Raw genomic sequence first — 22,822 nt, 5'->3', positions numbered from 1 at the left:
TATCACAACCCTGGAGGCAGAAGCTCGCGCCACATCGCGCGCACAAGAAACACTTCACTTCACTTCCCTTCTGGTTAACAGCGGTTAAAGAAGCTGCAGACAAGCCACCTCAAAGCCATAGCAAGGTTAGTTTGTTAATCTATTCTTATTACCGTCTGTGAGTAAATGAGTCGGCGAAATTAATCGTTTATAGAAAAGACATTTGAATTACCGTCGTGAAACCGAAAACCAAATGCTACATACATGCTTTAAGTACTAAGTAATGGAAGCTAGCTGGCTGGCAGATTGGAGGGCTAGGTAAACAATCGTATTTGTAGTCAAAACTGGCGTTCCTCAAAATAGACAATAGACTGCTTCTGAAACTCACAGCAATTTCAAATAGTGCAGTATAACTCACGTCAATGTACAAGTATTTAATGTTTTTAATTTCTCAAAAAAATCTTTAAAGCTTTTAAAAAGAGACTGCAATATGTGCGCTAATAAAAAGAACCCTAAAACAGGCTAAGTGGAAATCCTACTTTGTACAGAAATATTCACTTTTATGGGGGTAGGAAGCATCTCAATTCCCTCAAAGCGCTTGGTCTGGAGGATAACTTTGCTCAAAGATGGCTTCATTTTAAGTAACAGCACACGATTCACGTTGACATGTGAACAAGCTACACAGCTTCAACAGTGCAGTCAGCTCCCCCGTCAGTATGACGCGCTATGCAAGTATTCCAATGCGCACAATATTAATCAAATGTGTAAGGACTTAAGAGCAGACCTCCCAAATACTGAGCGAAGCTTTTGGATGAACGATATTAATTTTTAAGCCTAACCACACGCTTGCATGCAACTAGTTGTGCCCGAGGAACTACTATGAAATGAATAAAACTCACTCACTGCTGCTGTGATTCAAAATGTAATCCACAAACCGACTAACCGAGCTGAAAAATTCTATTGAATTATCAGTCGGAGTGGAGATGGAAGGAAACCAGCGATATACAGTACAAGGGTGGGGAAAATCATGTAATATATTTTGCCTACAAAATTCAATACAGGTTTCCACAAATTATACTTTTAAAGCACAATGTGGTTTGTCCGTCTCTCTCATAACTTTTTTTGCACTTAGAATAAAAAGTAATGCGAGATTGTCTGCAGGAATGAGATACTTACGTGCAAACGTTATGTGAAATTGTGTAACGCGAAATTTCCAGTAATTTCTAGAATTTTAGGTAATGCAAAACTACGCGAGTTTCCCCTACCTAATTAACGTTTCTACCAGATCTAGTACTGAAGCTATAAACCTTTGCGGTTGCATCTGAAAACAAGTTCGGAATTGTACTTGGCATGAACAGTTATTATTTTAACACATTAGAAACTACCGAATACATCTAAAATTCAGAGGAACCCTGTCAACAAAGGGGACAGCTAGTGCACAACTTGTAACAAACAAGGTCACACAGCTTATCCCAAAATGCTACAGTTTGCAGCGGGTTCGTTCCCACTGCTGTTTTATCTCGTTAATTCGTTTTGTTCAATCCAAGAGACTGCTTTCGGGAGGCTCGATGCTCGCGGAATGCAATGTTCGGCACGTCAGACTAAACAAGGACAGAATGTATGAGGTCTGATTAATGCTCTACCCACACGCACATAGAGGAACGGATTCACGCTCAAGACAGAGTAACGAACGCGCGCGCAGAACTATCAAGGCAGACTCAATGCCCCGTCTTTTCATGTTGCAATCTGAAAATCAATAAAGAGGGAGGAGAAGGGAAATGGAGACAGCGGGCTCTTAGATGTAAACTTTAAGGAGTAAGGGTAAAAGTGGAGCATGCTACCTTGGTTTGGTCTTGCCAAAGCATGTAATCTAAGCTTCGGCATGCTTTTACACTTGGGCGGATGTACTGCTTCTGCAGAAGTTTTCGCTCTTCCATCATGACACATGAGCACCTCATCTATATAGGCAGCCAGGGAAAACAGTCGCAGACGCAGCTTAGTGCTGCAGTTATCCCCTACACTTATGTTCTCCTATGCCTGGTGGAACCAGAGGCCTGCCCCAATGGTGCTAAACCGACCTAAACCAGAATATCCCTTACATTTCACACTCTGCTGTGCACACACAGAGGTCTGGTGGCACCTGAGGAAATTCCAAAGCATCAGGATACGGGCCATCGACTGGCTACCATCCCGGGGTGTGAGAGCGTAATCCAAGCCATGGAGTCATAGACTCCCAGGTGATTACCACTACTTGCTCCCTTCCCTCAGACTATTGAACCTACAGCAGTTTCCATTTAATCTCCAACACATTCCACAACTCACAGAGAGGGACAGGGACTCTGGGAGATGACACAGCTCCACCCCAGACATTTTTATCTGGTTGCCTTAGTTAGGATTTGGGCAACAAGCCTTGCCATCGGATTCTAAATAAATAGAAGGAGTTGGGCAAACCCACAGATACAAAGTGAATTCCTGCCTTCAAACTGGACCCAAAATCAGATGGCACAGAGGAGGGACGCTTTCAGGAAAAGGCAACAGTGTGCTGCCCATAAACTCTAAATTGAGGTATTCGTCTGAGTTGACTGTTTTGGAGTACTGTATCTTTTCATACACTACAAACTCACTGCATTCCAGGCTACTGGAGTTCCACTAATTGACTGGTCTTTACTTAAGGAGCTACACCAAGAGATGGTTAGTTTGTGCACCGCCTGTCCCTTCTTAGCGCCCACGTAGCCAACAAAAAGTTGGTCGTCCACCCGGAACTGTTGTGTGCGGTTCAAATAAAAAGAAAGCGCACGTTTTGGGTCCAGGCGGTGGAGCCTCTCTTCCTCTTTCGAAGGATGTGGAGGCGGAAAGAAGGTGGGCAAGGTAATGGTCTGGCCGATGTAAAAGGCAGTAACCACCTTGGGTAGAAAAGAAGGACGAGTCCTCAGAACAACTTTGTCCGGATGGATAGAGAGGAAAGGAGGCTTAGAAGAAAGAGCCTGGAGCTCACTCACCCTTCTGGCAGAGGTGATGGCAACCATGAAAGCAGTCTTGAGAGTCAGAAGACGAAGAGGACAGTTATGGAGTGGCTCAAAGGGAGCACACATCAGACAGGTTAACACCAGATTCAAGTCCCACTGAGGCATTACGAAGTGAACCGGAGGAAACATGTGAGTAATGCCTTTCAAGAATCTATTTACAACAGGGGACTTGAAAAGAGAAGGCTGATCAGGAAGCCTCAAGAAAGCTTAAACAGCTGAAATATATCCCTTGACGGTGCCCAGAGCAGAGCCTTGCTGGGCCCGGGAAAGAAGAAAAAGGAGAACCTCAGAAAGAGGGGCGAAAAGGAGATCCACAGCCTTTGCTGTGTACCATGCCAAAAATGTGTTCCACCTGCAGGCGTATACCGTTTTTGTGGAGGGACGCCTGGCTGCCAGAATGACATCACAGACTTCAGGAGGCAAGTCAAACGGCATCAACTGTCGCCGCTTAATCCCCACGCATGTAGGTGGAGGCTGGACAGGGTCAGGTGGAGGACCGTCCCCTGCTGCTGCGACAGAAGACCCTCCCGAAGAGGCAGTCGGATCGGGGGATCGATTGACAGACTGAGTAGCTTGGGATACCAGTATCTTCGTGCCCAATCCGGAGCCACCAGGATGACATGGGCCCGGTTGCACCTGATCTTCTTCAGCACTCTGGGCAGAAGTGGTATCGGCGGAAAGGCGTATAACAGACCGCAACTTTACTCGCGACGAAACGCGTCTCCGAGCGAGTGCCGCCTTGGAAACTCCAGCGCGCAGAACTGATGACATTGCGCGTTTTCTTCGGTGGCAAATAGATCTAACCAAGGCTCTCCCCACTGCTGAAAGAGACCTTGTGCCACGTCAGAGTTCAGACGCCACTCGTGATCCATCATGCACCGAAGGCTGAGTTAGTCTGCCCTGGCGTTCAGAGAACCTACAACAACAAGGATACACTGTTCCCCAAAAATAGTAGAAAGAAATCAAAGGAACCAAGAAAAGGTGGGAAACCTGCCAGGTGTTGAACCACCAGGGTGATGCCCGGATGTTCCAGCCATGTCCAGTGGCGCAGAGCCTCCTGACAAAGGGTCCACTACCCCACCCGCCCTGTTTGTTGCAATACCACATGGCGGTGGTGTTGTCCGTCAACACCTGCACTACACTTCCCTGGACAGAGGGAAGGAATGCCTTCAGTGCAAGTCGGACCACCCGCAGCACCAGAAGGTTGATATGGAGCCAGGACTCGACCAGAGGCCTCTGATCTCCGCCTCTCCCATGTGGCCCCCCCATACCAGGAGGGACTCATCAGTCACCACTGTGTGCTCCGGTTGGGGTAGGGAGAGGGATCTGCCACTGACCCAATTGTGGTCCGTGAGCCACCACTGCAACTGTCTCGCAGTGCCCTCCAAGATCAGGACGTGGTCGGGCAGGTTGCCCTGATGTTGTGCCCACTGCAACTTCAGGTCCCACTGCAGAGCCAGCATCCGCGACCTGGCGTGATGTACCAGCAGGATGCAGGAGGCCATCAGACCCAGCAGCCTTAGGGCCATCCTGACCGAAACTTGTGATAAAGGCTGAAAGATCGGAATCAGAGCCTGAATATACCGAACCCGCTGCTCGGGAGGATAAACCCGAAACTGCGCCGAGTCCAGAACTGCTCCGATGAAGAGGAGCTTTTGAGAGGGACTCAGGTGTGACTTCGGCACGTTGATGGAGAACCCCAGCAAATGCAGGAGGTCGGCTGTAGTCTGGAGGTGGGAGACGACTGTTTGGGGCGAGCCCGCCTTCAACAACCAGTCGTCGAGATAGGGGAAGACTGGAACCCCTGATCTGCGAAGATGAGCTGAGACCACCGCCATCACTTTCGTGAACACCCGAGGGGCACTGGTGAGGCCGATGGGGAGAAGAGTAAACTGAAAGTGCTCGTGGCCCACCGTGAACCGCAGGTAACGGCGATGGGCCTGGCAGGACAGGAATATGGAAATAAGCGTCCTGCAAGTCCAATGCTACCATTCAGTCTCCATGGTCGAGGGCGGCCAGAACCTGAGCTAAAGTCAGCATCTTGAACTTCTCCTTCCGGAGGAAGACGTTGACGCTCCTGAGGTCCAAGATAGGGCGCAGGCCCTCCTTGCACTTCTTGGGAACCAGAAAGTAGTGGGAGTAACACCTCCGCCCTACTTCTGGGTCAGGAGCGCACTCGATGGCCCCCTTGGTCAAGAGGGCTGTAACTTCCTCCTGAAGAAGTTGCAAGTGATCCCCCAACATGCGGTGGTACTGGGGTGGCATGGCTGAAGGGGTCGTCTCGAAGGGGAGGGAGTAGCCCCTTCGAATGATTTGCAGCACCCATCGGTCCGAAGTGATGGTACACCAGTGGAGCAGGTGATGGCGAACATGGAATGGGCCAGAAAGCTCAGACTAGGAAGACTTTGAGGCAGAAGCTGTGGGAGCGCATGTGGACTGACCGGCTCTCTGTCCCCCTGCTCCGCCACAGCGGAATGCCCGTCGGCGAATGCGTTGAGGATGGTTCTGCGGCCTGCGGCTAGACGAACATGCAGAGGTGCCCCTTCCTAGGCCACGAAAGGAACGAAAAGCAGAAGGTTGCTGGCGCTGGGCCGACAGGCCCAAAGACTTGGCCGTAGCCCTGGAGTCCTTAAAGCGCTCCAGCGCGCTATATGCTTTGTCACCAGAGACGAGATGGCCACTAAAAGGCATGTCCATGAGAGTGCTCTGGACATCCCTGAAAAGTTTGTGGACCTCAGTCTGGTGTGGCGACGAATCGCCACCGTCGTTGCCATCGCTCTACCCAGCGAGTCCGTGGTGTCAAGTCCACATCGGATGGAGAACCGTGCTGCATTCCGCCCCTCAGCAAGAGCTTGGGCGAGCCGTGTCCTGGCCTCCTCCGGACACAAGGGCAGCACGTCCGCCACCGTATCCCACAGAGAGTGTGTGTAATGGTCCAAAAAGCATGCAGCATTAATGCGTCGCAACCCTAGACCGAGGGAGGAAAACAGTTTCTTGCCAAACTGTTGCAGCCTTTTGGATTCCCGGTCCGGTGGTGCAGTCGGGAAGACGGTTTGGGACGTGGAGGCCTGGATAACCAGACTCTCAGGGGTGGGGAGGGTGGACGGACATAAAGCAGGGGTCGCCCGGAGCTGGGCGGTGGCGCCGGGCCACGTTCTGATCCACAGGAGGGACTGTGGTGGGCTTGGGCCAAGTGCCCATCAGAACTTCAGTGAAAGCCTCAAACTGCAGCAGAGGCTCCAAAGAGCTTACCGGTTCCTCAACTTCCTCCTCGACCGGGACCTCGAGCGGCGCGGAGCCGACTGCTGGATTTCAAGCAGCTTACGGTAAAGCTCCTGCCTAGCCTTTGAAGTCAAGGCCCGGCAGTCGGGGCATGACTTGTCGTCGTGGTCGGCCCCTAAACAGTAGAGAGACCGGCGGTGGGGGTCGGTAACCGACATCAGTCGGTGACAGGCGTTACACGGCTTAAAACTGGGTGAGGAGCACCTCGGTGAGGAGGTTAGTCCTCATGGCTGCTGCAGGGAGCTCAAGGCCCAAGGCCTTGCCGCCTTGCGCAGCACCACAGCATAAGTAGCTCCCTCCTCCGTAGCCACGGAAGGAGGAGAGCGAAAACCGGTGTCGGGCGAAGTGTCTAGACCACTGGCCTCTCCTAGCTCATCTGCCCAGTCCTGACTTTACTGGCACTACTGTGCCAGAGGGTCCTCAGACCCCTCCTAGTCCTCTCCTTCATCCGTGTCCTGATAAACGGGCAGAAATGACGGACCCGGGGCGTGGGTGAACAACTCACCAGTCGGCGTCGGAGATGGCGCCAATCCGAGCCCGGGCTGAATCCAGGGCTGGAGTCGCCCGAGGACGGCGCGGGTGGTGGCTCTGAGGGGGTCGGCGCCGGCGGAGGAGTCATCAGGTCAACCAGCGTCGGCCTGGATCCCACAGGGTCCTGCGACGCAGGAACAGAAGTCGCCAGCGGTGCTGAGGCCGAAGCCGCTGGCAACACAGGGCTAGGACCCCCAGTCGGACCCGCGGGGCCCAAAGGCGCACCGGCAGGGCCCAACGGCGGAAAGAGAGGCCTCATGGACAGGAGGAAGTCTTGAATCTGCTCCGGAGTTGTACTGAGCCCAGGGACCAGAGGGTGTGGGGCTGTATGTGACTGCGCGGGCTCCGCCGAAGCCGCGAGGGCGGCGCCACCTGAACCCTCGGACGAGTCGCGCGACCGGCGAGGGGAGGTCGAAGAACAATGGTTTTTCTTCGACTTCTTGTTGCCATGCCTCGACTTACCGGAGTGCGAGGACTTGGATCCCGACGAACCGTGCGGACTCCGGCCTGCGACTGGTCCCTCGACTTCCTACTCAACCAAGACCTCGAGCGGCGCAGAGCCGACTGCTGGTTTTCGAGCAGCTTATGGTAAAGCTCCCGCCTAGCCTTCAAAGTCAAGGCCCGGCAGTCGGGGCACGACTTGTCATCGTGGTCGGCCCCTAAACAGAGAGACCGGCGGTGGGGGTCGGTAACCACCATCAGTCGGTGACAGGCGTCACACGGCTTAAAACCGGGCATCCCTACCAGCACCAGGAGTCGATGTCGACTCAAAAAAGATAGACAAAAACTTTTCCAAAATGTAGTAAAAAAATTACCAAGGGTACGCTCTTCCCGGATCTGCGCTTGCTGGCGCGGAAAAAAGAAGAACTGATGTCAGAGCGCGAGGGCGGCGTCTAAGTACTCCGGCGACGTCATCCCGGCGATCACGATGCTGATGCGGTGCTGCAGACGATGCCTACCGACGCACAGGGGTACTGCTGACGAAAACTTTCCGGATCCAGTCTGACGCCTGGGGGTTATTCTAAGTTAAGGAATTTAACTAACGTGTTTCTTTCAGATACATATAAATAAAGTGGTTAAGGAAAGTGACTAGTTTTTTTTGCTCATTTAAAACAGTAGGTTTAATTTTTATGAAATGGACCTAATGTGCAAAAACCTGCCACGTGAAATAAATGTGTTGTTTTGGCATTTGATGACTCTGCCTCAATGAATTCGATACATGCTGGAATTGGAGGAAGACAGTTCTTTTGTAGGCTTACTTGTACCACGTGAAGTGGAACTAGAAGCATTAGTGGGACTGATAGAAATGGCATTAGCTGTAGTATTAGAATTGATGTAGCACTGTAAACAGAACTGGCAATCATGTAGGTACATGTAGTTTTACAACGCTTACTAGCCTAGATTTTATTTGCAGCAGTTGTGTACATTAGTAGTAGTAGTATTACTGGTAACAGGAGGAGTACTAGCAACATAAGCAGCAGGTATAACTGTAGCAGTCAGTAGTTACAGTAGCAGTAGTACTTCGTGTACTAATAACAGCAGTCATGCCCAGAGTAGTGACAATAGTAGAAGCAGTATTACTGAAAGAAGTGCTCATAATACAGTACTTGAAGTTGAAGATGCAGTATGCATGGTAGTTCTATTTGGAATACTATAAACCGATTTACCAGTAGTAACAGCAGTTTTAGGGGAGGCACTACTACTCAGATTAGGAGTAGTGATACAGAACTACTTTAATCAGTAAAACCATAACCCAATTATCTTTATATTTCTGTTCTATTACTCTATTTCTACCTCACATATCTGTTCTCTCTGCTTATAATCCCTCTTTTCAGTCTCCTCTCAAGTCTTTTCAGTTGGTAATTTGATATAAAAAACAAGCATTGTCAAAAGCAAATAGGTTGCACTTTGGTACCTATTCACTTTGCCAAAGTCGTTTAGCCATGCGGCACACTGTCACCGACATGCTGTGCAGCAAGGCGAAAAGTTAAAAAAAAATAAAAAAGCATTAAGACACATCCATATTATTTTATAGGTGCGTGCATGCTCATACTCAAAACCACAAAGAAAATGGCTTCCAGGATAGAATCAACACGAAAAAAACACCAACACACACAACAGAAAAAGAACTCTTTGCCATAGTCCAGGAGTTCGCCAAACCCATCAACCACCCTCCCAAAACTTCTGCAACAAATTCGGCACCTACTTCCACCACAAGATCAAGCAGATCTACAACAGCTTCGAGACCCAAGACCCAAGACCCGACCATCACTCCAGCCAACACCACACGTGCCACCACTCCCACATAGATCCTGCTCAACTGCACCCCACTCACCATGGACAACACTCAACACCATGACCGTACCACATCTTCTAAAGAGCTGCCGCCTCAATCACCCCTGAATTACACAGCACCATCTACTGCTACAGCGAGACAGCCACCTTCCGCGATGAATGGAAACACTCCGAGATTAACCCACTGCTGAAGTAACTATCCGCCAACCCGAAAGACCTCAATAATTTCAGACCGATCTCCCTGCTCCCCTTCCCAGCCCAGGTCATCGAGAAGGCCATCAACGCCCAACTCTCCAAGTTCATCAAAGCCAACCACGTCCTAGACTCCTCTCAATCGGGCTTCCAAAGCAACCACAGTACCGAGACCACCCTCCTCGCCGCCACTGATGACATCTGCTCTCTCATCAACTTGGTAGAAACAGCAGCCCTCATTCTTCCGGACCTCTCAGCTGCCGTTGACACGGTCTCCCACCGCACCCTAAGCACATAACTCCACGACCCCGGCATCATCGACACAGTACTGGACTAGATCCGTTATTTCCTCACTGGTAGAGCACAGCAAGTCAGACTACCATCCTTCCTCTTAGAACTTACTGATATCGGCTGCAGAGTCCCCCAAGGCTCCTCCATGAACCCCACCCTCTTCAACATCTACATGGCTCCACTCGCAGCCATAGTCAAGAACCATGGAGTCAACATCTCCTACGTCGATACTCAGCTGTTCCTCTCCCTTACCAACTGTTAGAAATGGGATTTCTGGTTGGCTAAGGCTTGCACCAAGGCCAGGCAGAGACCACCATTCTAGTCAGGGCAAATGAGTTACACGCCAAGTTAACCCCTGCTCACCCCCTTGGTAGCTTGGCACGAGCAGTCAGGCTTGTCTGGAGGCAATGTGTAAAGCGTTTGCGCAACACACACACACAGCAGCAACACACTAGGCACACCACAAAAGGAACTCCCCACAAGGTTATATGAAAAATAGCCTTTGTATTGTCATTAACACATTAGATACAATCACATATACACTGTGCCAACTGGCACGGGCAATATTCACAGGGGACTATATACAGGACCAGGCCAATCGGGCCAAGGTCAGAACAGGTAAGCACATGCAAAACACAACCAGTAACTACTGGTACCATAATGACCTAAGCATTATCACATTAGACATAAACCCACACTAGGCCCAAACCTCATCAGCATAAACACATTACGCAATGGGTCTCACCAGCATAAACCCTATGCACCAACACCATAAGCATAAACACATTACGCAATAACCTCAGAGGCATAAACCACAGTAGAGGCATCAATCATGGTGCATAAAACTCCGGGCATGCATCACATTTCCTAGCACCTGCCTAAATCACATTAGGGCCTGGCGCCCTACCAACCTCCTAGTCCCCCCTGGCCAACTGGCCTTCTCAAAAGGGGCTCGAATACCCTATGTCCACAAAGTCAGGGCGCTAAGCTGCCACTCCCAGCTGAAGCAAAAAGTGTGCAATGCACGGGCACTACTGTGCCTCCTGGCTCCCCTCCTGGGACTCCTCAATGTGACCTAGCCGAAACGTAGCAGCTGCCCACTAATTGCTGGGCAGCTGGGATCACCAAATGGCACCACTGTGCCCTTGTGTCCCCTTGAGGGACTCTCATCATCAATTGGGACCAAATGGGCACGGGCCCCACAGGACCCTCGGGACGCCCCACTGGGCCCTAAAAAAACTTGGAGCCACGTGGGCTCTGAAATTAGAACATGCCTCATGTTGCAGCTGACAACTGTCCGGCTGGGCATCTGTGACCAACTGACACACTGGCCCCCCTGGGCCACCATGGGGGCCCTTGAAAACAAATGGGGCCACGATGGAGCGGCCCTCTAGCAGGCAGGGCAGCTCAAGAAACCAAAGTACCGGCGGGCACAGACAATAGGCCCCGACACCGAGCTTCCGAGGCTCCAAAGCAGCACGCGGGGCTCCTCCCTTCGACACGGGAGCCCCGCCCAGACCAGCCGCATCCATGCAGGCGGGGTGGGCTCCCGCCTGCCTACTCCTTCTCACTCCATCGCCGGGGCTCCCTACTGTTCATGGGAGCCCCGTATCCGACCCACAACCCGGGCACCTCTTCCGGCTGTTGGCTCCGCCCCAGGCCAGTCAGACGTGCCTGATTTCCTGGTCCCGCTGCCCCGGCCGGGAGCCGACTTCTTCGGCGGCAACATGAGGTGGGCTCCCGTTGTTGAACAAAATAAATACCAAGCGACCATTTGGGGTGGGCACCCACCATGGAGTAGTGGAATAAGCGGGGTGGGCAACTGCCGCAGCACAACCACGTGGGGTGGGCACCCGCTGTAATTACTGCCAAAGTGCAGGGTCAAGCTTACAACTGTCCGGCTGTGACCAACTGACACACTGGCCCCCATGGGGGCCCTTGAAAACAATTGGGGCCATGTTGGAGCGGCCCTCTAGCAGGCAGGGCCGCTCAAGAAACCAAACTACCGGCGGGCACAGACAACATGCCCCATTCTCTGTTACATTGTTGATTCTCATGTAAAGCGCTCTGATACCTACGGGTCTAGCCAGCGCTATATAAAACTCTTTAAATAAATAAATAAATAAATAAATAAATAAACACCACCCCTCTAACCATCGTAGGACTCAGCCCTCACTCACCAGGCTGCTCTCCTGGGCGGAACTCCGTCTCCTCTGGTCATCAGCACAATGCAGGGCTCCCTCCTCAAGCATGGAAGCCCCGCTTGGGTGAATACCGGCCCTTTCTTGGGCTCCTCTTCACCCGGTCCCTCTCCTGGGACCGGGACTTCCGCAGGGAGCTTCCGAACATCCAAGGCAGCACGCGGGGCTCCTCCCATCGACACAGGAGCCCCGCCCAGACCAGCCGCATCCATGCAGGCGGGTGAGCTCCCGCCTGCCTACTTCTTCTCACTCCATCGCCGGGGCTCCCTACTGTTCATGGGAGCCCCGTATCCAACCCACAATCCGGGCACCTCTTCCGGCCGTTGGCTCTGCCCCAGGCCAGTCAGACGTGCCTGATTTCCTGGTCCCGCTGCCGCGGCCGGGAGCTGACTTCTTCGGCGGCAACATGGGGTGGGCTCCCGTTGTTGAACAAAATAAATACAAAGCGACCATTTGGGGTGGGCACCCAGCATGGAATAGTGGAATAAGCGGGGTGGAAAACTGCCGCAGCACAACCACACGGGGTGGACACCCGCTGTAATTACTGCTCAAGTGCGAGGTCAAGCTTCCACCGTTTTAGCATATTCAGAGAGAGGGGTAGGCTCCCGCTTCTCAGGGACACAATTGCGGGCTGGGCACCCGCCAGACTTGCACCCACAACGCGGGGTAGGCTCCCACTCGAACGCAAATACGCGGGGTGGGCACCCGCTCCCTTGTCTCATGGGGGAATCCCTACGCCGGGGGTTCCCTCTCTGTCTCCTCAGGAAGCTCCGTGCTGCTAAGTCCCCATGCTCCTCCCCTGGAGAAAATATAGCGTTCACCAGGCGCTAGGCGCAACCAAAAGAAAGTCTTTAGGATTCAGGAGGCAATGCTGGGCCCAGAGAGGCAGCCCTCCTGGCAGGTCCTCCTGGGCCTCAGCAGCAGCATGCCCCCTCAGTGTCAGGAACAGCACCCAGGACTGAACCACCTCATGGGGTCACAGACCCTTTTTTTTATACACACATTTCCTTTGTCTTAAGAGTGCAGGGCATGGGAGAACTAGATCCAACTGGTTCAGGAGCACTCTGTACATGACTCCATCCTTCTTTTCACTGGACAGGCCAGGGACATTAGACGCATCACAGGAGGTGGAGCCAGCTTTGTGGAGGGAAGGCACAGTCCTATTCAGGTCCCAGGTGCAACTCCTCCCTCCCATCTACATGCAGATCTTCCTATTCACCACTGGGCAGACTCATCCTGGCTCCTGGAGCAAGCCACGTCATCCAGCACCTGTCATTCACAAGCCAGACCTGCAATTCACATCATGCAGGCAGACACAGCACACAGAAATGCCAACTTCTAAAAGTGGCATTTCTCCACAAGTCACCATAAATATGCACACACCATTGCGTAGCATTTATTCTCACAAGTTCGCACATACTAAACTCGCCCCTGCACGCCTCTCATACCAGGAATTACCATGGACACACATATCCCTGATGCATTCCTTTGGGAGGGCAGGCCCATCTCAACACACATACACAGAGAGGGAACACACTTTACACTGAACCACAGTGCTAAAGTGCTCAGAGGCCTAAAATCACCAACACCAGGTTACAGAAAAAGGCTGGGAGAACACAAAAAGTTTTGGGGTGAACGTGCCAAAAGGGCCAAGTCCAACACCAACGAGCCCACAATCGCCAGAAACAATTTTCACAACGTGATGTAGGCCGTTGCTACCTGGATGAGAAACAGCTGCCTCAAGCTCAACTCAGACAAGACCGAAGTAAAAAACAGAAAGGTCTTCACATTTACTTGGCCAGGGACACTTCTCATGTGCCCAGTATCCCAGTCAAGGTATGCAAATGGGACAAACCTCACAATGGAACCAATTAAACCGGAACCCTGTATCCCTTGGGTAATCAGGTTAAAATAAAAAATTTTAGACTGTCAAAGCAATGTTGAATTTAGGGGCTGGGGTGAGTCTTCCTTGTAGAAAGGGTCGTAGGATGTGGCATTAGAATCTATAGACACAGCTATTATAATTTGACTGTTGGGATGGGAGGAGGAAAGGATTGGATGGTATGACATGCTTTGTGTGTATTGATCAAATAACAGTAAGTAATTGTTGCGTTCGTCTGGGACATACTGTTAAACAGAATTATAGAAAGATCTTAAACAGAACTATGTGGGTGAAACCATGCATACACTTCCTGTTTAACATTTTTACTACTGAAGGCGGCCAGGGGAAAACTAGGTACAAAGGGATTATGCTCAATGTAGGAGGTAGGCGGACTCCAGTGGTGTCTACAACCCAACAGGATCGCACAATTAATGACCTCTGAGGTAGACCCACTAGTCTCGCAATGTCTGAGTTTGAACGCATCAAATGCTGTACACGGTTCTGCATGATGGCCAGCAGAGACCATCGGTTTAAGGAGCAGAGGACTTAAAACCAAGACTGAAATGGAGGAGACAGTGTGTCAAAGATAGTCAATGAGAAGAGGGGAAAGGCAATGCAAAAACTGAGAAGTGGATTTGTGAGGAGGGAAGCACTAGGTCTCAGTAGAAAAAATCAGTTGAGATTCTGGAAATGCAGGAACTAAAATAGGGCTTGTACTTTCATACTACTGTATTCACTAAAAAAAGGAACTAAAAAGTTTTGCCTTTTACAAGGAAGTCCCATCTTTCCACTTGGGAAACTGTGCAGTAAAAAAGCAGTTTCTGTGAGAGAGCACAGATCTGCATGCAGAGCATAGATTATAACTGGACAATACCCTTCTAATAGATGAATATAGCTTAGAAGCATAGTTGTTTATTTTCTTTAAGGGTTTAATTTGCACCATATAACATTGTCATTCTGTGTGTGTCTTAGCCAATCATTAGGCTACATTTCCACATACATTGTTCATGTAGGCCCTCCCTTCATGTAAATGCCTTCTTGTTAAGTAGTTACAGTAAAGGGCATGATCACTCTACTTTAAACAATTCAATGTGTGCATATCCCACCCATTTCTCTTGCCCAGTAATTTATTTTAATTGATCTAACTTCAACTGCTTTTATCCCAACATCAAGATGAAAATGTGGAAATGAAACGTCCAGGCAGGAAGTTAAGGTGAAGTGCTGATTTACGTTGAAGACCTGAGAATCCACAGTTACAAGTGAGCTTGATTATCTTGTAATTGTACCTTAAACAAAAAGCTACTGGGTCCGGGCTCCCAACAGCACTGCTTGCCACAAGCTACTAAACAACAACGGAGATTGCAGGTGCTGCCAATCACTAACTTTCTTATTTTGATTTGAACATCTGACCATGAAACAAATGTTGCAATTGACCAATTTGTGTCCTTTTCAATTGGGTTCTTTTATTTAGAGAAATATTTATTTTATATTTAGATCTCACCCATTTAGAAATTTCAAACGAAATTTTTTTTAAGACCTTATGTACATCAACAAAGGATTTCCTATTCAAACAAGAAAACAATTTTTTATCAAGAAATAGAAAGTTTTGAACTTTTTTGGACAACATATACTACATACATTCAATCATACCACTCACAAACCACGCTATTTACATATATACATATATACACACACAACAAAAGAACATATAAATTGTATCTACAATGCAATAACTTTGATTTACAAAGAAGCCTTGAAAGCAATCATATTTTTCAAAAACGTTTCAAAAATGAGTATCACAGTTTTTGTATGTAAATAGCGTGGTTTGTGAGTGGTATGATTGAATGTATGTAGTATATGTATGTTTGAATAGGAAATCCTTTGTTGATGTACATAAGGTCTTAAAAAAAATTTCGTTTGAAATTTCTAAATGGGTGAGATCTAAATATAAAATAAATATTTCTCTAAATAAAAGAACCCAATTGAAAAGGACACAAATTGGTCAATTGCAACATTTGTTTCATGGTCAGATGTTCAAATCAAAATAAGAAAGTTAGTGATTGGCAGCACCTGCAATCTCCGTTGTTATCTTGTAATTGTAAGCAATAATTAATCCACTATCAAGGATGGGTGGCTCAGGTCGAATTACAATAACAGATAATGCAAGATGTATTGCAAATCTTTGGGTTCATGTAAACCACCCTCCTTCTATAATATTTTTGTTGGGTTTGGAGGCAGTGGAATGAGATTAGATTGTTGGAGATCAAGGGGTATATTTTGTGCACAGTAGACGACAAGCCAGACAGTGAGAAATGAAAACAAATTCATCTTGCTGCAGCGGCAGTGTGCGAGTAATCTGCATCTGTCAAACGGCAATGAGGTGCCTTCCTTCGTTTTGCTTTACCTTCACTGATTTGGATAGACTGGAACACACAGACTGCACTGAAAAGCTGAGAACCCTCTAGGAATCAGGATGAGACCACCAAAGTCACTAGCCATGTGGATCTAAGAGCAATAACCATGTGAGTTCAGAATTCAATATGGGTATCAAGTGTAAACAATGAATCTATCAACTAATAGCTTTTTGTCGCACTCACTTAACAAAATCCACTACACTGGAATGCTCAAAATATCCTTGTTAGCTTTCAAAATCATTTCATGTGCTGGTATCTTGGTCAAAGTTAATCTAATGTCATCTGTGGTTAGTTGAGAAGGATAGGTGTGTATTGTCACTTTAGTTACACGTGTCATTTTGATTAATTGATGTCAGTGGATTTACACTGGTATAACAAAAAAATTGGTATTAGCAGTATTAATTCATATTAAACTACTGTTGTCCCAAATAAAAAGAAAAGGATTAGCCGAAAGGTCTAACGAGCATGAAGGTAGATTAGCATAAAAGGGCAAGAACTACAAAAAATGTTCTCCAGAAATATGAATAGTTTTCCTCAAAGATATGCTTCATGACCTATGGCCTTCCAACGCCAGCATTTTATCCTACCAAGGCCATGACCAGTTGAGGTAATATGTTACAAGCATTCGAACATGCATGATATGTACTGGGTTTCTTGTAGTGTGCACCACTCAGCTGGTGACAGGAAGTGCCTATCAAATAAATGTCACCAAAGGCCGAGAGAGCTGTGTGTTTAACGATAGAACAAGTTTACTTTGAGCTCACCAAATAGGGCCTAAGAAGGTATTTGCCTATATATCAGACAGAGATCGAAGGCATGGTTACTTTACCATGAAAAACAGCTTTTCTTTATGCAAACTACAAGGTTTAGATAACAATGAAGAGCTAGTCAGTGTTCAGAGCGAGCTAGGATGTGTTGTAGGCTGCTGTATAGCTTAGGATTCCCAAAAGTATGAAGTCTGTTTTCTTTAAGTGGCTTGTTGGATAGCGAAGCAAACTACACTTATGAAGTACACTGCATTGTTTTCAAATACGTTTCTCTGCAGTAGGTAAAGTTGAGGCATTAATAATAAAATTACCTCAAATGAATTCTGGAGCCTTCTGCAAGTTGAGCGGTAACAGCATTCAAACACTCATGGCACTCTATGAGGCAAAACATTACACAAAAAGGGTTGGGAGCTATTCCTCATTAATGTTCTAAACGCTTAATCCAGTGCTAAAATATGGCCTCAACCAGCACAAACACTATGCGTACCACAGAAGTCTAAAACCCAAGAGTGAGAAAGGGGGTTATTCATTTGGGAGGGGACTACGTCTACCAAATCAATAAAAAACTATGCTGAGGAGATCAAACCCCAGTTCTGATGGAATCTCGGCTCAACTCCGGGTAGCTATGACCCAAGCAGCAGGCAATCCCCAGAGAAGTAAGTGCATGCTAAGGGTCAATTATTACCAGCAACTTCAAAGTAAAGAATACGATAATATTCCCAAACCAATGTTGAAAAATAGAGAAAACAGTAATGAACCAAAAGTCACCAAAATAATTTAAATAGATTACGGGGAATAAGGTGGCGGCTGGTGATCTCACGCTCTCTCACATTTAGTCTCTTATCCCTAACTCACTCTAGCTCGTATTCTCTTACTTGCTCATTCTCACTCATGCTCATTCCAACTCACTCTTACTTACACATGAACATACTCATACTCACTGGCTCTCATTGTCGCTTACTAACACACATACACACAACTCACTCACTCTGGGCCGTGGTGCAACTACACCAGCTGCACCATTGAAAGCTAGACCCGACTCACTTCCACTCCATCTCACATCCTCCAATCAATCTCTCGTTCTAATACACTCGTACTCCTTCACTCACTCTCTCATATTCACTTTCACTTATTCATAAACACTCAAACTCAGATTCTCACTCACTTTCACTCTCATTGACACCCTCAAACACAAAAGCTCACACAGAGAAATGCCTTTTTTGCTGGGCATTGGAGCCAACAAGCCATAAATGCCAAGGGAAACACATGCTACGAATATAAAGATTGTAATCCCTCCCATCCCTATTAGGGAAAGGTCTACAACGTAAAATGGATTCAGGGTTTTATTTCACTGTGAGATTTCACAGTGAGGTTTCACTAACTTCAATATGTAGTGTATGCTGTTTTTATGTATTAGCATATTGCCTGTGGCCCTCAAAGACAATTTTGGGAGTCAATGTGAATGTATAAAAATAGACTTTTCTTAAATGGCACATACATTTTTTCCTGCTTTGTGCCAATGCACTTTAACTGCAACCTAGCCAAAGCACAGTGGTGGTCCCGAAAAAAATATATTTTGGTCATATCTATGGACAGTTGAATACACAATTCAACCCACATAAGATATTTCTCTTGCCATGCTATAGGTGCATTTAAGGCGCTATATGCACACACAAATGACTTATAGGGAAATCAAATGGGAAATGCCAATGTACAGCACATGATTTAAAGGTGGAAATACAGGCACTTTACTACAGTTTATCAGTAGTAAAGTTGAAGAGTCACAAAGCTAGCAAAAATAGGGTGCCGAAAAATCAAAAAACAAAATCTGTGGTGACCAAGCAGAAAAGGCAAATTTACTACACTGATGTTATGCTGCACTGGATGTCAATCAATACCTTATACTGTTGGCAGCATGTGTTTGTGCCATCCAAAAACAAGGATCACCAGAGTGCCTCAACTCTGTTTAAGACAGTGGCTGTACTTGAGTTTTGAGGGCAGCCAAAAATGCAATCAACCACAATAGCCCACTCCAGATTTGACAGCTACTGGAAAATTGTTTCTGAGATGTCCCGGGAAGGTGTGCAACAAAGTGCCATGCCATGTGTTTTGCTTGCCTTAAGTCTCTACTAATTAAGGGTCAACACTTGAATCGGAGGAGGGTCAATCTTGGTGGTATTTGATAAGAGGGAAAACGTTAATCTTTTAGTGAAATCCAACAGGTTTATTTCAGTTTAGGAACAAGTAGGTTATTTCAATTTAGATTGAAGAAAATATGGCCTTTCTAAAATATGCTTGCTAGCATCAAAGTATTGGTACTGTTAATCACATGCAAAGGCTATGGATGTCTAATTTATTTCCCAACACAGATCAAGTAAACGTTATGGGTAAAGATATTTCGAATCCTCAGAAAAAAATCCAGATTTTTACAACATTTCTGCTGGAAGAAATGCAACGTCCATCAGGAAAACAGTGACCTGCATGTACAACAGCCTTAATCTAATGCAAAAAAATAATTCCACTCACTGTATTTATTCTTGACATTCCTAAATGTTTATAAAGCTACCAATTGAAATAACACTGGTCCCAGCCGCTCTGGCGCACTTTTCATCTCAGTCATGTGCTGCATGATCTCTGCCCTCCTCACATAACCCATAACACAATAACACATTGGTGGTCACCGCACACAACATGGACACACTTCCCAAAAGAGGATCAATAACAAAGACAACCACACATCAAGCCATACATCCTGCAAGGCATAGCTTGCTGCACATGTAGGGAAGTGCATCAGTGCCCACAGAGAGATAGTTAAAGCAATATAAATGGTGCAATACAATACATGTTGGAAGAGGTGTGGCGCAGCGGCCAGGGCGACTTATGCTGGAAGCTGGGGATCATAGTTCGATCCCCGGCTCCGGCGGCAGGGGTCTCTGCCCAGCACCATGTGACTCTGGGTAATAGCTCGCTTATTCTTCCCGACGGCCCCCTGCGCCTTGACACCTTCGGGTAATTGTTCGCGCTTTGCAAATACTGGACATTTTATTTACATTTATTACATTTATACATCACATCTGAGGGCAACAAAGAAATCTGGGGCTTTCGCAGAAAAATCTGGGCCACAGATCTCGACTAGTCATGGAAATCGGAGCATGACGAAATGCATATGGTAAGGAGTGGGAATTCTATCACAGTCTGACAAATTCAAAGCAACACGTATAAAGCACAGTGGGAAAGTTTGAGGCCTTCTTATTCGTTCAGAAACCGTAAATTTGTTCAGAAACCGTAATGGGTGTACTGTCGACGTTTGCACCACAGAACTCTTTAAACCGGTTAGACGGGTGCAAACAGGGAGCATGCACCCTATTACTATCAATGTACTGCAATCAGGGCAAGCACGATCTTACGCTTGCCCTGGAAGCAGAGCATAAGTTGAAGATGGGGCGGTTGCACATGCCTGAACCTCAAAGGGGCACCCTGCAGGCAGGTGCAGTGAGTGACTGCATCTGCCTGCTGCAGAATATATGTGGATGTATAGGACCTCCTTTTCCCCCCTCCACAGGGCTGTCCTCAGGGGGGCGCCCACAAAATATGCTACCTTTTGGTGGCACACAATGAATTTGATCCCTGGAGACTTATTTTTTAATAATAAAAATGTAAAAAGAAGACTTACCTTGTGCTGCCGTCCGCCCCGCGCTACTCTCTTCCTGGTCCCTTGGGACAGCATCAGGCTCCCATCCACTCCCTGCGCTGCTCTCAAACATGACAGGAGCATGGGGATTGGCCTGAGCCGGCTAAAAAGACGCTCACTCCGGGACACGAAGTCTTAGCTTTTTCTCCAACCCGGTTGTACAATACAGCCTGGTTGGAGAAACCGAAGTGTGCATGTCAGTTTGGCCGACCTGAGACGGCCGGACAAACGGACATAAGCACTTGAAAGTGCACATACCACTCCTCCTCCCCCCTTCCCATGCCCAGGCCCCACCCATTCCAGCTAAGAGCCAGCAGCTGACAAATAAAACAACAGTAACATATTGTTTAATTTGTCAGCTGCTGGCTCTGAGCCAGTGGGGCGACGGCTCCTCCAACACTGCGGAGGAGCTGCTGCTGCTCAGGGCAGCAAAAAACAAAGTGATGAATGGAATGCCACTGGCGATCGTGCGGGGCCGCATCCCAATCCATCATTTTTCGCCCACCATGCCACCTCAGTCTGGACTCAGCCATATGCAAATCAGCCTTGACCCAGCGCCATTGGGAACAGTATAGCCCAAACTGCCACCTGCCAACTGCCAGGGTCTCCCTGAACTGGAATGAGCATAACTCCCGGTTTTTCACTCATTATGAGATAATTCAAGCATTCCATCCATCACTTTTTTGCATACTATTGTTTGTCACTCTAAATGAGATCGCAATGCCTAGACGTGGGTCCTGTGCACACCATGTCACTTGAACCAAGCTGTACCCGACTGATGAGCACAGACCTAGGGTGAAACCTGCCCTGGGTTGCTTGTGTTCCAGTTCAGAGAAGACCTGGAATGGTAGTTTGGGTTGAAAAGTTCCAATTGGAGCAGGGTCAAGACTGATTTGCATATAGCTGGGTTCAAACTGAGGTGGCTTGATGTGCAAAATAACTATTGACTGGGATGTGGCCTGAGTCATTACCAGGGACTTCGATTAATTCAAGCACCCATCACTTTTTTGGATACTACTCTGTTTTGCGCAATCGTAGCCAACTGCTATGCATCTGTGCTTGAATGACTGACACACTGGTAAATCTACATACTAATCGGGGACGCACTCAATGACGGCAATATGTTGTGAGGCGAGGATTGCAAAAGAAAATATCTACGACTAAATGAAATTGAATAAAGTGTGCCGATAGACACTGAGGTGTCCAGAGGATAGAGTGACACAGGTACACTCTCTTCCACGCCTCCTCCCACTCCCCTTGCAGTGTAATGTGATTCAGTCAAATGATCATCACTCTTACAGATTAAAATTAACAAGGTAAAAGTATCAGAACTGGGTCATTCCATTAGTTCAAGTATCAAGCACTGTAAATAAATAAATCAAACCATCACAGCCGAGATTCCATGGTCAACAATGTGTCACATGTTGCCTATCACAGCCCATGAAATGGTCTCTGTCGTATGGGATCAATGAAAATCTGAAGGTATTTTAAGGACAACTGTCTAAATTATTCAGTGATGTGAAAGTAGGCGTCTTTGAAGATGACAGATTATGTGACATTTTACCAGTATCTATGTTGCCTTATCAAGAGCTCTGTGGGCTTTCACTGGGAAAACTCCTTTTGAATTAATTAAGGGATGGGTTCCCAGTACATTACTATGTCCTAGCTAGATGAAATCGGTAAAGCATATAAATTGCAAAGATCCGAGTAAGAGGCATGTAAAAGATTTAGCGGGATGAAAAGAAAAGAAAAAAGTTATTTTGATAAAAAGGCCAATGTAGAAGATGGTGGTGTTAAGGTTGGCGAATTGGTAAAAATTAAAGCACCATGGGGTGTGCATTATAGTCCAGGTTTACTCAAATTTACAAAGTAATAAAGCTCTTCAAAAATTCCATAAACACAAATTATGACAGAATTTGGAGCTTAAATGGGTGATGAGAATTCATTTTGGGACTGACGTGTCAAACAGAAAAGAAAGGCAGTTCAGGTCACATTTGAGGTCAATATGTCTAATTTTCAAAAGAAGGTGATGTTGTATCTTGTGCTGAACAAAGAGTTTGAAGATGCATAAACGTCCAAGTTATTTAAAAGACGGAGTTAGAATCTCTTATTATATATATACATTGATGTTCATTTCCACTTGTTGTGTTTATGATTACTGTATATTTCATTCATAATACTGATACTGTGTTTGGTTGGTTTTGCTGTCTTCTTTGTAATTCGTTTGTTTAGTAAAAAAAAGGATTCTGCAACTGTATAATGTTATTTTCA

At 47.3% G+C, this 22,822-nt stretch overlaps 2 protein-coding genes across 11 annotated transcripts in view; one reads left to right on the top strand and one right to left on the bottom strand.

Moving 5' to 3' along the window:
• CASK (calcium/calmodulin dependent serine protein kinase) overlaps positions 1-22,822 on the bottom strand; it is a 1,261,401-nt gene that overhangs the window by 793,951 nt on the left and 444,628 nt on the right. The window lies entirely within an intron of this gene.
• GPR34 (G protein-coupled receptor 34) overlaps positions 11-22,822 on the top strand; it is a 33,146-nt gene continuing 10,334 nt past the window's right edge. The window contains exon 1 of the mRNA XM_086934109.1: positions 11-125. The gene's annotated coding sequence lies outside the window, so the exon portion shown is untranslated. The remainder of the gene's footprint in view (positions 126-22,822) is intronic.

The sequence above is a fragment of the Lissotriton vulgaris genome, chromosome 8 (assembly GCF_964263255.1).
Source record: "Lissotriton vulgaris chromosome 8, aLisVul1.2, whole genome shotgun sequence".
NCBI lineage: Eukaryota > Metazoa > Chordata > Amphibia > Caudata > Salamandridae > Lissotriton > Lissotriton vulgaris.
The sequence above is the reverse complement of the archived record's forward strand: the minus strand, read 5'-3'. Positions and strand labels throughout refer to the sequence as shown.